General features: G+C 36.3%; 1 protein-coding gene across 5 annotated transcripts in view; it reads left to right on the top strand.

Annotated features, from left to right (window-relative positions):
* Nucleotides 1-1,012: 1,012 nt before the first annotated feature.
* LOC144373393 (uncharacterized) overlaps nucleotides 1,013-15,308 on the top strand; it is a 59,334-nt gene continuing 45,038 nt past the window's right edge. For 3 of the 5 annotated variants that reach the window (XM_078036486.1, XM_078036485.1, XM_078036482.1), the window contains exon 1: nucleotides 1,037-1,690. The gene's annotated coding sequence lies outside the window, so the exon portion shown is untranslated. Of the gene's footprint in view, nucleotides 1,691-15,308 lie in introns of all 5 variants that reach the window. The other 2 variants (XM_078036484.1, XM_078036488.1) reach the window with 2 other exon arrangements.

The following is a 15,308-nucleotide window of genomic DNA, read 5'->3' as shown; positions in this document are numbered from 1 at the left end:
AAAAAGATAAAAGAAAGTAAGGAAGGAAGAAAAGAAAGAAAGAAAATACTTATTCTAAAATATACCACTGAAATATTAAAGGAGTCAATATCAAATATCAAATATTTGAAAATTTGTGATACATTTGATTTTTTCATGTATTCCAAAAATGATCTCAAAAGCAATCAGAAATATTTCCTGTTCTTCTCCAAGGAACTGGAAAGTGTCAAAAACTACTCTTAAAAGGAGTAAAATGGTGCACAAGAATGATGAAGTTTGTGGCAAAATGTTAAAAACAAATTACTGACCAAATATATAGGAGTTTATGTGTTATTTATGCAACTTTTCTGTGAATGTGCTGTCGCTTCAAAAGAAAAAAAATAGAGAAAAGGCTTACTTGGAATACAAGTTCATTAAGAGCCATTGTAAATATCCTAAAGGCTAAGTTCATTGGGTATTTAGCAAAGCCAACACTTAGAAAGCATCTGGAGCCCATGAAAGAGTATGATTAATTTGTAAGTGGAGGCTCGGCCTCGCTCAGTGGCGCCATGAGAGGAAAAGTTTGCAGGAGCGCTGCGGGGCCTCGCGCGACCTGACGCCCGCTCCCTCTGCGGCGCCTGGTCATGCCCAGGCCAGAGCGCCCGGCGGCGTCCTGGCCCCGAGCCTCCTCCTCCGACCCCAAGGGTCGCCTGGGGGAAACACCTTGGGGTTCCTCAGGCGGGTGGAGGAGCAAGGGTCCCAGGAAGACCCACGGTTAGTGCGGAGGGTCGGGGCGCGTGGCGGGGCGCTCCGGAGGGCAGGCCCCGCGTGGCCCTGGCCCCCGCCCCCCGCGCCCTCACCCCCCCCCCCGCGCCCTCACCCCCCCTCCGCGCGGCCCTCGCCCCTCCCCCGCCCCCCCCGCCCCCCCCCCGCGCGGCCCTCGGGCCCCCCCCCCCGCGGCCCTCGCCCCCCCCCCGCTCCCCCCGCCCCTCCCTCGCGGCCCCCGCACCCCCCCCCCGCGGGCGCCCCGCTACCCCCATTGCGCAGGCCCGGCCGCCCCAGCGCGCATGCCCTGGGCTCGGGAGCGCTGCTGGCCCCCAGCCGCCCCTGTGATCCTGTTGGCTGCTGTCAGGTCCCAGCCGCCACTGGCTGCACCGCTTGGACCTCTTGCGGCCGGGCGGTGAGTTTCCTGCGTGAGCAGCGGCGGGGGCGTTCTCCCGCGCAGGGGCGGGCGACGTTCCGCGCCCCCACTTTGCTGCGACCTTTGCGGGCTCGCCGGCGGGTGCGGGCGGTAAGCGTCTGCGCGGGGCGGAGGGACGCCGTGCTGCGGGAGGGAGAGCTCCGTGTCAATTTTTTTCTGGCACCAACCGCGGCCGGAGTCTGTGGCGCGTGGGCGGTGAGCGCGGGGACCCCAGCGTGGCAGAGCCATGGATGGACCGGATCGGGGCCTTGGACTCTGCAAAAAGCTGCGGTCACAGTCGCAGCGAGACCGGGAGATGCGCTCCCGGGTCCGTCTGGGGGTTGGCTCGTCGGGCGGTGGGGCCGGCTGGACTCCGGCGCCCTCGCTGGCTTTGTCGTCGGGCTCCTAGGAGGAAGACAATGGGAAGCCCCTGTCCTCCGCCTGGTCCTGCCCAGACCCCCGCGGAGGAAGCGGAGCGAGTCCACCTTGGCCAAAGAGGACATCATCAATGGGTTTGCCAGGACCAGCTTTGTCCCTTTTGAAGGGCTGGAGGTAAGCGCCCCCTCCCCCACGTCTGCCTTTACGCACAAAAATTGGAAAAAAATGGTTTCTGTGTTCCTTCCAGAAACAGCACTGTTACTTGCACTTGGCTTCTGCTCCTAACTTTGCTACTCTGTATGTATTTAACCCTAAGCAAACTTCATAATCTTTTGTACCTCATTTTATTTTATTTTTTTTTAAAGAGAGAGTGAGAGAGGGGGACAGAGAGAGAGAGAGAATTTTAACATTTATTTATTTTTTTCTTAGTTCTTGGCGGACACAACATCTTTGTTGGTATGTGGTGCTGCTGAGGATCGAACCCCGGGCCGCACGCATGCTAGGCGAGCGCGCTACCGCTTGAGCCACATCCCCAGCCCCTGTACCTCATTTTAAAGGTGTTGAATGTATAGATTGCTACTACACCTTCCAGCAGTGGAAGTATGTGATTTTACAGATGACTGAATGCTCTGAATAAGATTAAGAAAGCTTTTTTTTTTTTTTTTTTACAGTGTCTACAGGTCAATCCAAAGTGCTGTAAGTGTCCTCAGCTCTTAGGTTGTTTGGTATCATTGAAAACTATAGTATGGAGTTGTTTTTTAAAATAGGCTCAAATTTTCACTTGTCTTAGTGTTTCACTTTGACTTGTAGTGATACCTACTTAGAACTTTAGGGAAGATGGGTTAACTAGTGCAGAGGATGACAAGATGTCTGGAAAAATCATTATTTGAAATACTCTCCAGATAAATAAATAAATATTCTCCCAGTATTAGGGATTGAACTTAAGGGTGCTCTTCACTGAGCTACATCCCCAGCCCTTGTAAGAATTGCTTTATTTTGAGGCATGGTCTTGCTACATTGCCCAAGTTGGCCTTGAATTTGTGATCCTCCTGCCTCAGCCTCCTCCATAGCTAGGATTGCAGGCATGTGCCACCATGCTTGGCACTCTGGTTATATTATTTATTGTGCTGCCATATGAATTTTCCACCTGTTCTTCTAACTAAACTTAATTGTGTGTATGTTTATATATTTATCTATTAGGGGATTCTATCTTAAAATGAAATAGCGGCATAAAAAGGAAAAACCACAAGTATTACAGAAAGTCTTTAAATAGATATTGGTTTTAGTTTTACCATGTATAACCTGTGTATCTTTGTGCAATTTATTCAAATCTCTGATCACCTGGCTCCTTGGATGTGAATTCGAGTGATAACATTGCTTATATTTCTTTATATCTATAGAGTAAATTCTGGCATTACTCAAATAAGAAGGGCTTAGAATTATAACTGTTGATAACTCCTTCAAAAAGATGTTCCAAGAAGTAAAATGTGCCTATGAAAAATTCTTTAAACATAAAGTCCTATCCACCTGTTCATCATTATTAATTGTTACTATTGTTAGGCTTTTCATGTAGAATGCATGCTACTTAATTAATATTTGGATTATCAGATATGAGTTTTAATTTGTGGAATATAGTTTTTCTTTAATGCTATCAAGACATATTGCATTAATATTTATTGGTACTATCTTTCCCTTCCTAGAGAAGTCCCTACATTATCATGATTTATTTAATTTATTGAACATTTATTTTAAATAAACATTTAAGAATGTATATTTGCTATGCTCTGCTTTAGCTATATCAAATTTTGACACACAGTGCTTTGTTTTCAATGTCATTGAAATTACATTGTGATTTGCTATAAAACCCTTGTTTTTTGTAAAAGAATGCTTTTGAAATTTATTCCTGTCCTATTTTTTTTTAATTTGCAATTGGTTTGTTGACAAAACCAGGTCATTTGTTTTATAGTTTGTCTTACTCAAAATTTTGGTAATGTATCCTTGTCACATGTTTCTTTGTCCCCTCTATTTCCTGAAATTTGACTATTAAATCTAGAGCCTTAATCAGGTTTTAGTGACACATCTCTGGCAAGAATATAGTAGCCAGGCATGGTGTAACTTGCCTGTAGTTTCAGCTATGCTGGACGCTGAGGTACGAGGATTGGTTGAGCCCAGGAGTCAGCCTGTACAACACAGGGAGACTCTGCCTCCAAAAAAATAGAGAAAAAAGAAAGAAAACTTCATAGGTATTATTTTTGTGTTACCATTAACTGACAGTAACATGTTATCATCTTTTCTAATGTTAGCCATCAACAATTATTGTCTGCATCTTAAACAGTAATTGATAAAGGACAAGAGTGTATGTAAACATTACTTTTAACTGTTTGTTGAGATATTTCTATAAAACAAACGCACTCATATCAGCAATTTGACTCCCCAGATCAAATTCAGTCAGAAGAGGTCATATGAAAATGGGATAATTTCTTTCTCTTTACTGGATGTTTTTTTTTTTAAATAATGGACTTGTTCTCTAGCATGAACATGATGAAGCGTTCTTTTCTTAGTATCATTATGAAAGCACAGAATGAAACTTATGTGATTGTTTCAATTATGGAATCATGACACCAAATTTGTTCAGATTTTTGCATTAGAAACCATCCTGAGTCCTTCTAACATAAACTCCAATATATTTTCATAGTTTTCTTAATTGTTTCAAGATCATCTTGTGCATTTTTATTACTATTATTATTATCAATATATATTATAAAAGTATTGGGTTTTACTCTGACATTTCCATATATACATGTATCATATTTTGATCATGTCTACCCTCCATTCTACTTTCTCTTGCTCTTTGCCCACCCCCCAGTATCCTTCCCCCTTCCCAATAATTTTTTTTCTACTTCAATTCATCTCCTTCCCACTTTTTACCCTTTGAAAAAACACTAAGGAATGGTCTATTTGGATTTTTTTTTTTGTGGTGGTGGTGGGGAGGGGGGAACTAGGGATTGAAGCCAGGGGTACTTAGCCATTGACATCCCCTATTTATTTTTACTTTGAGACAGGGTCTCACTCAGTTGATAGGGCCTTGCTTAGTTGCTGAGGCTGGCCTTGAACTTTTGGTGCTCCTACTTCAGCCTCCCAAACTGCTGGGATTACAGGTATGCACCACTATGCCCAGCTCTAGTTGGATTTTATGGTAAATCTATTTTTAGTTTTTTGAAGAATCTGTAAACGGTTTTCCATACCAGCTATACTAATTTACATTTTCATCAACAGTTTATACAGATTCATATTTTTTCCACATTTCAACTAGCATTTGTTATTTTATTTTTTGCTTTTGCTTTGGTTTGTTTATTTATATGACAAGAGCCATTCTGAATAGGGTGACAGGAATCTCCATGTAGTTTTTTGTGATTTATTAAGGCTAAAGATATTATTTTTACATATATTTGTTGTCTTGTATTTGTATTCTTTTGAGAAATGTCTGTTCAGATCATTGGTCCAGTTACTGATTGGAATATTTGTTCTTTCTGAAGATTAATTCTCTGTCAGATGAATAGCTGGCAAAGATTTTTCCCCATTCTATAGATTTTCTCTTCACTCTCTTGGTGGTTTACTTTGCTGTGCAGCAGAGTTTTGATTTATTGTAATCCTATTTGTCAATTGTTGCTTTTGTTTCCTGAGATATCAAAGTACTATTCAGGAAATCATTGCATGTTCCAGTATTTTGAAGTGTTTCCTATATGTTTTCTTCCAGTAGTTTCAAAGTCTTAAATTAAGATTTTGATCCATTTTGAGTTGATTTTTCTTCAGGGTGATTGAAATCTAGTTTCAGTCATCTGCATGTGGATATCCAGTTGTCTTAGTACCATTTGTTGAAAAGGCTTTTCTCCAGTATATGACTTTTGGAACTTTATTGAGATCAGCTGTCTGAAGATACATGGGTTTATTTCTGGGTCCTCAATTCATTTATATATATATATATATATATATATATATATATATATATATATATATATAGAGAGAGAGAGAGAGAGAGAGAGAGAGAGAGAGAGAGATTGTAATGAAAATTGTATTATCTGTAAATAGGGAGATATATCTTATTTATGTTTATATTCTTTTTTTAATATTTATTTTTTTAGTTGTAGTTTTACATAATACCTTTATTTTAATGTGGTAGTGAGGATCAAACCCAGGGCCTCACATTTGTGCTAGGCAAGTACTTTGCTGCTAAGCCATAACTCCAGCCCCTTTATATTCTTTTTTTTTGTATCCATGGATATCTGTTTTTATGTCTATACCAGGTTTTTTTTAATTAAATAGCTCTGTAGTATACTTTATTTATTTGCTTGTTTAGTCATTTGTTTATTTAATTTTAGCATTACAATTCTTAATACACCTTTATACCATAATTTATCATATTTTTGATTGTATATAAGGTATGTTGACACCAAATTCACATCTCATATTTTGTATACTGATGAGGGTCTCTATAGTATATTTTAAAATAAAGGATTACAATGCCTACATCCTTAGTCCTTTTGCTCAGAATGATTTTGATTATTTGTGGTCTTTGTTCATTCCAGATGAATTTTAGGATTTTTTTTCTATTTCTGTGAAGAACTGTGAAAGATGTCATTGGTATTTTGATTGTGATTGCATTGAATCCATAGATCACTTTCAGTACTATGGCTGTCTTAACAATATTAATTCTTCCAATCCATGAACATGGAGGATCTTTACATCTTCTACTCTCTAATCTCTTTCTTCACTACTTTCCAATTTTCACTGTAGTAATCTTTCGACTCCTTGTTCAAGAAACACTGATTTCTTTCTCAGTCCATTCATTACTGATATATAGAAAAGCTATTGATTTTTGTATATTGATATTGTATCCCTACTACTTTGCTGAATTTATTTATCAGTTTTGAGTCCTTTGGTGGAATCTTCAGGATTTTCTCAGAATATAATTGTATTATCTGCAAATAGAGATAATTCAACTTCCTCCTCTCATATTTATGTCACTTTAAATATTTTTCTTACCTAATTGCTCTGGCTAAAATTTCAAGCAATGTACTGAATGAAAAGGTTGAGAATAGATACTCTATTTCCTGATTTTAGAGGAAATGCTTTCAGTTTTTCCCCATTCAGAATGATGATGGATATAGTTTTATCATATATAGCTTTTATCATAATAAGGTATCTTCTTTCTATATCTAATTATTCAGAACTTAATCATGAAGGACTGTTGAATTTTACCAAGGACTTTTTCTGCATCTATTGAGATGATCATGTGATGTTTATTCTTGATTCTATTTATGTGCTGTATGCTGTATTACATTTATTGATTCATATATATTGAGCCATCATTGCATCCTAGGAATGAAACCAACTTGATCATGATATATGCTCTTTTTAATGGGCTGTTGAATTCCATTTGAAAGTATTTTATTGAGGATATATATTATCTATGTTCATCAGGGACATTGGTCTATAGTTTTTTGTTGTTGTTGTTGTATCCTCATCAAGTTTTGGTAACTGGGTGATATATTGCAGAATGAGTTTGAAAGGGTTTCTTTCCATTTTAATTCATGGAATAGTTTGAGGAGCATTGGTGGTCGTTCTTTAAAAATCTGGTAAAAATTCATCAATGAATCTGTCTGGTTCTTAAACTTTTTTGTTGGGAAACTATTTATTACTGCTTCAATCTCATTGCTTATTATTGATCTATTTAGATTTTTTAATGTCCTATTGGTTCGATTATGGTAGGTCATCTGGGCCCAGAAATTTGTTAATTTTTTCTAGAATTTCCAGTGTATTGGTATATAGTTTTACTCAATATTGCTAATGATCCTATGAATTTCAGTGATATGTGTCATATTATCCTTTTTTCATCTCTTTATTTGTTTGGTTTTTTTTTTTTGGTTTTTTAGTAGCTAAGTATTTCTCAATTTTGTTTATCTTTTCAAAGAACCACCTTTTAGTTTAATTGATCCTTTCTATTCTTGTATAAAATAAGTGGTTTTTATTTTGAAATTGCATATAGACACTGTCTTTTTCTTATAAGACTGCAAGTGCTCCTGCAACCCCTCTAATAAATAAGCACCACCCAACTTTTTTGAGGTCCAATGCTATTTCCAAACCACATGTTTCAAACATCCTGCCATCGGATGCACCCAAGAGGAGGTGTGCTCCACTGCCTCCAATGGCAGCATCTCAGAGTGCCCCTCAGGATCTTACAAACATACAGGAGAGGCCAGCTTCTTGTGTGCTGAAATCCACAAGTGTGGAGGAGACTGATAAGGTGGGTAGATTTGTTTTGTTTTACAGGATGAGACAAGGTTACGTAACTTAGACCCCCAAGAAAGTTAGTAACAGTTATTAATAAGTACTTAACTAAAATTGGTACTGGGAAAAGATTATATGTAGTTTGATGCAATGAAGAATAAGTTGCTATTTTAAGGAGCTTTTTTTTTTCAAGCAAATAGCTGGTCTATAAACATTAAGTCTTACTTAATGCATATATTACAGATGAAAATGCTTATTTTCAAATGAAAATGTTTTTAAACAACAGTCTTTGTGCTAATTCATGGGCTTCTAATTTGTATGTCTTCTTTACCTAATTTTGAGATTCTGCAGAGGAAATACTGGTGTGTACCTAAAATCAATACTCTATTTTTTAAAATGAGCCTTTTAATAGAACATATTGTGATTACCTTTATGTGTTCTTATGTTCAAAGCATTGTTCTATGTGTACCTTTTCCTTTAAATTTTATTTTTATTCTTTTTCTTTATTGTCTTATTTTTACTCCCCCAATTATTATTGGTTCCCTTTAATCCTAAATTTGGGAATCTATTAGCAAACAGCTTTTTATGACTAAGCAATCTGAACATTCTTGCTTTATTCATGTGGAAGGTAGATGATTTTTCAAGTAAATGTGATTGAACATAAGATGATGTATTATGTTGCTTGTAATCACACAATGATTTTAATGACTTTGAGAGCAATTTTTATTTTGAAGTATTCAATACAACAGGTGGTCTTCTCATATATGGTTGAAGGATTTTATTTCCTCCTCAGAAATTTAGTAAATTCTAGCCTCAAGAAATGAACTCTTCCCATCACCTAATATGCATTTGGGTACTTTCTTAATTTAAAAAAAAAACCCAGCAACTTGATTATAGTTTTTTTTTTGTAAACTATCATGTGTGTCTTTAGAACATAGCAATTTGAATAGAAACACATCTTTAAAGAAATGCTTAATGAAGTTGTTACTTAGAAAATCAACTCTCTTATTTCTATTAAGACGTCTAATTTAATGTTTGTGGTGTAAAATCTCATAAATCAAGAATTTTTTTCTGTGATGGAGTCATTTTTCTGACAAACTTTTCCAGAGTTACTGCTTGGTAGTTGAGTGAAGCTTTGCAAAAAAGGTGATCATTGAGTTCAGTCTTGAAATGAGTGTGGGAGTCCATCGGTCAGGTGGAGGACCCTGTCCAGAGATTCAGTTCCTGAATACAATAGCTTGCCTGGGTGTGTGCAAGGATCAGATTGAACCAGCAAGGAAATCTAGAACCAAGTTAGGGTCAGAGACTTCATTTTGTGCTTGTAGCTTCTTTGCATTTCTTCATAGCAAAAGCATTTTCAGGGTTTTTTTATACTTGTATTTACCCTAAAATTACATCCTAAGTGTGTAAGTTATTATACTCTCAAGTAGTTACCAAAGCATCTTTTTCTGTATATAGAAATCATCATAGCCCCTGCTTATAAATCTTTCTTCTGGATTTCCTCATTTAATCCATTCCAGTGAAGTTCCTTTGTACTTGGATCCCCAGGAGGTCTAGGTTGTCTCTTAAAATTCTGGACTGTGCTACCAGTGACCTTACTGAAAGCTATTTCTTTTGATTCTCGCCCTCTGCTCTATGACCACTTGGTGCCCTCTGTTAAGTAATCTTTTTTTAGTATGTTGCCTTTGGCAAACTACACATCTTTATACAATTTTTGATTATTTTTTCTTTTGATCTGGACATCTGGATAGTTCTTTGGTGTATTGTTCAGCAGAACCCAGAATTTTATTTGTTTTTCCCTAGAGAAGCTGAAGAACCATTTTTTATTTATTCATTACAAAAGTGCATGTATGCACACACGTGAATTCTTGGTTTGCCTAGGCATCTTAGTGCCTTTTCCTTACATTCCTGGCCATATTTGATGTGAATAGTCACCCTTTGGTCCTGATTTTTTATCTTCTGCTGCATCTCACTGTGTACCTCCGTACCTTGCACAGATCCAGGAGGAGTCAGTTTTTGTTGTTGTTGTTTTTTTTTAGATGGGGATTGAACCAGTGATGCTTTATCACTGAGCAACATCAAAAGGTCTTTTATTTTTAATTTTGAGACAGAGTCTCGCTAAGTTGTTGAGGCTGGCTTTGGACTTGCAGTCTTCCTGCCTGAGTCCCTGGGATTACAGGTGTATACCATGGTACCCTGCTAGGAACCAACTTCTTATACTTTAACCACATCCCATTTTTATTTTCCTTGTTGTCACTCTTTTACCCATTGTCTGAATTGGAGATACCTGAATTCATGATTCACTATGTTCACTCTACTCTTTAAGAGGCAGCACATCTGTTCTTTTGTTAAATCCATGGGCTGATAATTTTCACTATGTGATTTTAATAGTGTCCCCCTAGGTCCAGGTCTTAAATAAATGAAGTCATATTTAAACTAGTGTTTTGTGGATGTACTTATGGGTGTAGAGATGAGAGCATCTTAATTTTAAGTTAGACCCAAATCCACAGGTGAGTATGCCAATGATGAGTCCACAGAGAGGGCACATAAGGTGAAGACAAAGCAAAGGTGATGTCATGCTGCTGCATGCAGCTAAGGAGCACCAGCAGCCAGCAGAAGCCATGGGATCATGGCCTTTCCAACTCCTTGATTTCCTTGATTTCAGATTTCTGGCCTTAGAAACCATGAAAGAAGAACTTTGGGTTGATCTAAGCTACTCAGTCATGGTAATTTGTTATAGCAGTTATAGGAAACCAATATATCAGTAACTCCAATTGTAACTCCAATCCTGGTATTCTTCTGGTTGTACCTTGACCTCACTGTTACTTAGTGACTCATTACACGAATAAATCAACATATTTAAAACCAAAATCATTTTTTCCCTCCTAGACTGAAAAGCTAAAGATCATTTTTTAGTTTTTTCCTTATTCTTTCACATCTACTTAGAAACCAATTCTTCACATAGTCACCCTTCATAATGTCCTCCATTTCCTTTGCTGAAGTAATTCCTAGGAAAATACAGGCAGAGTAAGGTGAGAAATAGTATTGAACTTATCCTCAGGATGCTCTAAATGGAGCAAGCTGCCACATTTCTATTTGTTAATTATCATTTCCCAGTTCAGAAACCTCAGTTTGCTGTGATTGATTTTCTGGGTCTCAAGTTTCTTTACAGACTGATCATAACTTTTAAACTTTTAATCCTCATCATTTTCAGGATGCTTTTAACTCTGACCACAAGATTTGACTTACTATCTCTCATGTGAAATCCTGCTTCCTTTCCTTTCATAATTGAATGGCCCGATTGCAGGTACAAAAGTGCATGTATGCACACACATGAATTCTTGGTTGCCTAGGCATCTCAGTGTCTTTTCCTTACATTCATTCCTACTATCCCATTCAGTGGATCCTGTTTTTTTTTTTTTTAACTTAATGAAGAATTTTTTTTTCAGATTTTATCATAGAATACTTTTTACTTTCTCTTAACATGTCTCCCTGTGCCTTTTTATTTTTTTATGTATATGTTTAGGTAGCATGTTCATATATTACATAATGCTAAAGATAAAAAGGGGAATACAGTGAGAATCATCATTTTCTGCTTTGTCCTCAACTAAATTCTTCTGCCCAAGGCAACCAATATTGACAGTTCAAGTCCCTTTCAAGAGCTAATGAATGTATGCAAATTCAAGTCAATACTCATACTACCTATTGTTCTTTTCCCTTGGTCATGTGCTACCTATACCATGTTATTCCTCACTTTTGGTACTTAATGATTCATTTTGGATATCCTTATTAGAACATAGAGGGCTTCCCTTGTTTAAAGATTGAATAATATTACATTGATGGATATAACAGGATTTACTTACCCTGTCATCTAAAGATAAATATTAGGGTTAAATTGTTATTGTTTAAAGCGTAAAGCTCTGTTAAATTTTCCTTTTGTCCTCTTCCAGCTATAGGGCAGGAATTGTATTCTCCAGCAAAATCCTAAAACACTGTAGGTATTCAAGAGAATTGGTGGTATAGTACAGAGAATTGACAAACATTAATAAGTAGAGCTTCCACATATCCAAGTATATTATATACAATGAGAATTTGTCATATCACAAAATTTTAGTATTTATTTCAGTTTTGTATTTGTTGAATTTTCTGAAACACTTGGGTAACATAGGTTGCTTATATTTAGTTTTATGGTAACTGGACCACGTGGCTTTTAGAAATGTTTTCTTAGGCTTTTATAGAAAATCCAGAATTTTGACAACCTTATATTTTAAAATCAAGGATGAACACCTAAAACATTATATTATATATTACACTGTGCATATAAATATAATTAACCATTGGATTGACATTACTTATATACAGACATTCAGAAAATTCAGCAAAGCATATCAATTACTTAGTTTACTGATTACTTGCTGAGGCTGGTCTTGAACTTGCAATTCTCCTGCCTCAGCCCCCTGAGTTACTAGGATTACAGATGCCACCACTCCTGGCTGAACTTTGAATTTTAACAAGTCACTATTTTATGTGATTGAAAGTACAGGCATGTTGGGGAAAATGTAACTGGAAGAAAAAATATTTGTACAAATCTGTTCTTAAGTATGCAGAGAATTTTAGATACACTTATGTCCTATGATTTTCATTGTCTGTGATGCAAAATAAGCTACAAGGGTGCACTGTTTAACAGAAGTACAGTGTTGCAATCTTTTCCATTTTTTTTCTTCCAAACTATACTAAAGCAGAAAGCAAATATTGGAAATATTTATGTGATATTAGAAATACAAATGCTTACTTTGTATGAGTAAAGTGACAGAAAATAAGTAAGAGAGATAAATACCAGTAATGTCTGACAGTGATTTATAATTAGCAGTTTTATCCATTTTGAGCTTTGAGTTCATTTTAGTGTTCTTTTAAAGTCACTAATACTATGTTTCCCACAATCAAGGCTTACCAATAAGTTAGTTCAACTGTATCTTGAAAAAAATTGTCAAACATATCTCTTATATATTTTTTTGGCTGCCCGTATTTAATAATTTGCCTAATTCCTCTAAGACATTTCTCAATATCGACAAATTAAGATATTTGGATTGTGTTTTTAGAAATTATACTGAAATTATTCACATTACAGGCTGTTGATTTTCTGAGCTGATTTTGGAAACTGATTGTGCAGTTTCCAAAAAGAATTCATAAAAGTTTAAAATTAGTAAAATAGTCTAAATTTTTCTTGGAATAGGTCTGTACCTAAAATTTTCCCCATTTAAGACTGTATTTTATAGAATATATATTTCACTGTCAATTTCATGTCCTTAAATTTTTCTGTACTTTTTTCCCATTATTTCAGGCTTCATGTCATTTTCCCTATAAAGGTGGAGATATTCCTATCTACAAAAATGTTCATTTGAAAAGAAAAACTTTCCAATTAGAATTTTTCTGGCAGTTTTTAATGGAACTTTTGGGGCATTTTGTGCTTCTAATGATTCAAAATGTCAATTCTGTGACAAAATATAAAATATTTGACTCATTCTCTTATTTATGCAAACCATATCCCATGCATTAGTATAGAAAATATATACAGTTGTATATAGTAAGACCAACATGTGTGAAACAGGAAGTCAGAAATGCAGTGACTTGACTTAAATTGAAAGTGACTTATAATTCTGGAACTAAAACTAAGTTCAGAAATCTAGTTTCTGCACTGTATGTGCAGAAACTAGATTTATTACATTAGAAGAAGAGGTAAAAAAGTTGAATTTGTGGATAATCTTGACTCAGAATTCATAGAACCTTTGGGAGAATTTTTCATTTGACATATTTGGTGTGTCTTTGCGGCTTAGAGCTATGTGTACACAACACCCACCAGCTTTTCCACTGACCACTAACATGATATGCCATTTTCTTGGGATATTGAGTTGTGACTGAAAACACAGTCAGAATAATCTCTAGTGGATATTTCATTTTGTCTCCTTTTGCATTCTGCTACAAACACTCAAAGATTGAGCAATTGAGACTTTTGACATCTAGTATTATGCAAGTGAAATTTAATACCTAGAGTATTCATTTTTAATAAGTAACTTAATTTTTTCAAAATATGTGCTGTCTTCATCTTTTACTCACTTTTATATCAATGGCTTACAAGCAGATGATGTATCTGCTTGTATGAGTAGGTATATATTTGTTTTCATTTTACTTAATTGATTTTAATCCTACTTTTCAACAGAGTAATTAAGGTTGTACTCTTCTATATATAAAGTTTGTATTTGTAGTCTTTAAGAAATATACTGTTTTTTAATCCAGATCATCGGGTAACATTTTATTTTCCCCTCCACTCTCCTCTTATCATATGGAAAGTGGACCACACACATCATTCTACAATTGCCTAGGAACAGTGGTTACCATGGCATTTGCAGTTTGATACATCAAATACAGCTGTCTGTACTTCCAAAAATATGACTGGTTTCAGTAGAGAAATGCACTGGCACAATATATTTAATCTTTCCCAGATATAAAGCATATTTTGTTATTGTGGTTTTCATAAGGTTCATTTCAAGGGTCAGAATAACAAAAGCAATGGTGAATGCTTATATTATTGACTATTAATATTACATATCAAGTTTAAAGAATATTACCCAGTTAATGTCCACAATAACCCTCTGTATCACTACTTTTTAGTTTTCTGCCCAGTTTACTTCTGACCGAAATGTAAAAAAAAAAACTATGCTTATTATAAATTTAAATTTTAGATAAAAATATTATTCAAAGAACAATGGGTTGTGGGATTAATGTGGATTTCTCTTCCTTATCTATTAATATGCAAAAAAGTTGTTTCTCTCTAAAATTGCACAAGATATTCATAAAACCATATTGAAAACCATCAGTGTTAGGAGGCTTTCTTGACCAATCCTTATGGTTCAAAGTTCGCTTAGCCTGTCTGCCATGGGAGAGATTCACCTTTCAGTGGTAATTGGTTTGTGATAACAGAGGCCAGGGCAGAGAGAAGTGGGCATCTTTCCTAGAATGATGGTGATAAGCTTATAGAGGTGGGGCACTGTCTGGAATGAAGCCAGCTATACATCTTTGGTGCATTTTTTGGAATCAACTGAATTGGCCCCAGTTTGTTTACCTGTTGGTGTTGCATATTCCCCTACCCTGTCCCTAGAAAGACTTCTGCTAAAATGATAACAGAAGACTAGAGTTAACACCATTCCCTATCTTTAAGCTTGATCATGGGTTCTGCGCTCTTCTGGTTCATCCTGTCTTTTCCCCACAAGATATACTATTGAGAGAGGCCCTCATCTTTGGTCTTTAACAAAATGTAATAAGCAAAGGTTTCTCAATAACAAGAATTGGTTGTATGCTATCACACAAAATTGTAGGGCTTATGAAATGAAAGTGCATGTTGTTCAAGAGAAGTGTAAAAACATTTTCAGGTCATAACACAAGTTGAAAAATTTGTAATTTATTTCTTCTTTGCATAGAGAAGGGCTGGAAAAAAGAAGTATATTGT

The sequence above is a fragment of the Ictidomys tridecemlineatus genome, unplaced genomic scaffold (assembly GCF_052094955.1).
Source record: "Ictidomys tridecemlineatus isolate mIctTri1 unplaced genomic scaffold, mIctTri1.hap1 Scaffold_382, whole genome shotgun sequence".
Classification (NCBI taxonomy): Eukaryota; Metazoa; Chordata; class Mammalia; order Rodentia; family Sciuridae; genus Ictidomys; species Ictidomys tridecemlineatus.
The sequence above is the reverse complement of the archived record's forward strand: the minus strand, read 5'-3'. Positions and strand labels throughout refer to the sequence as shown.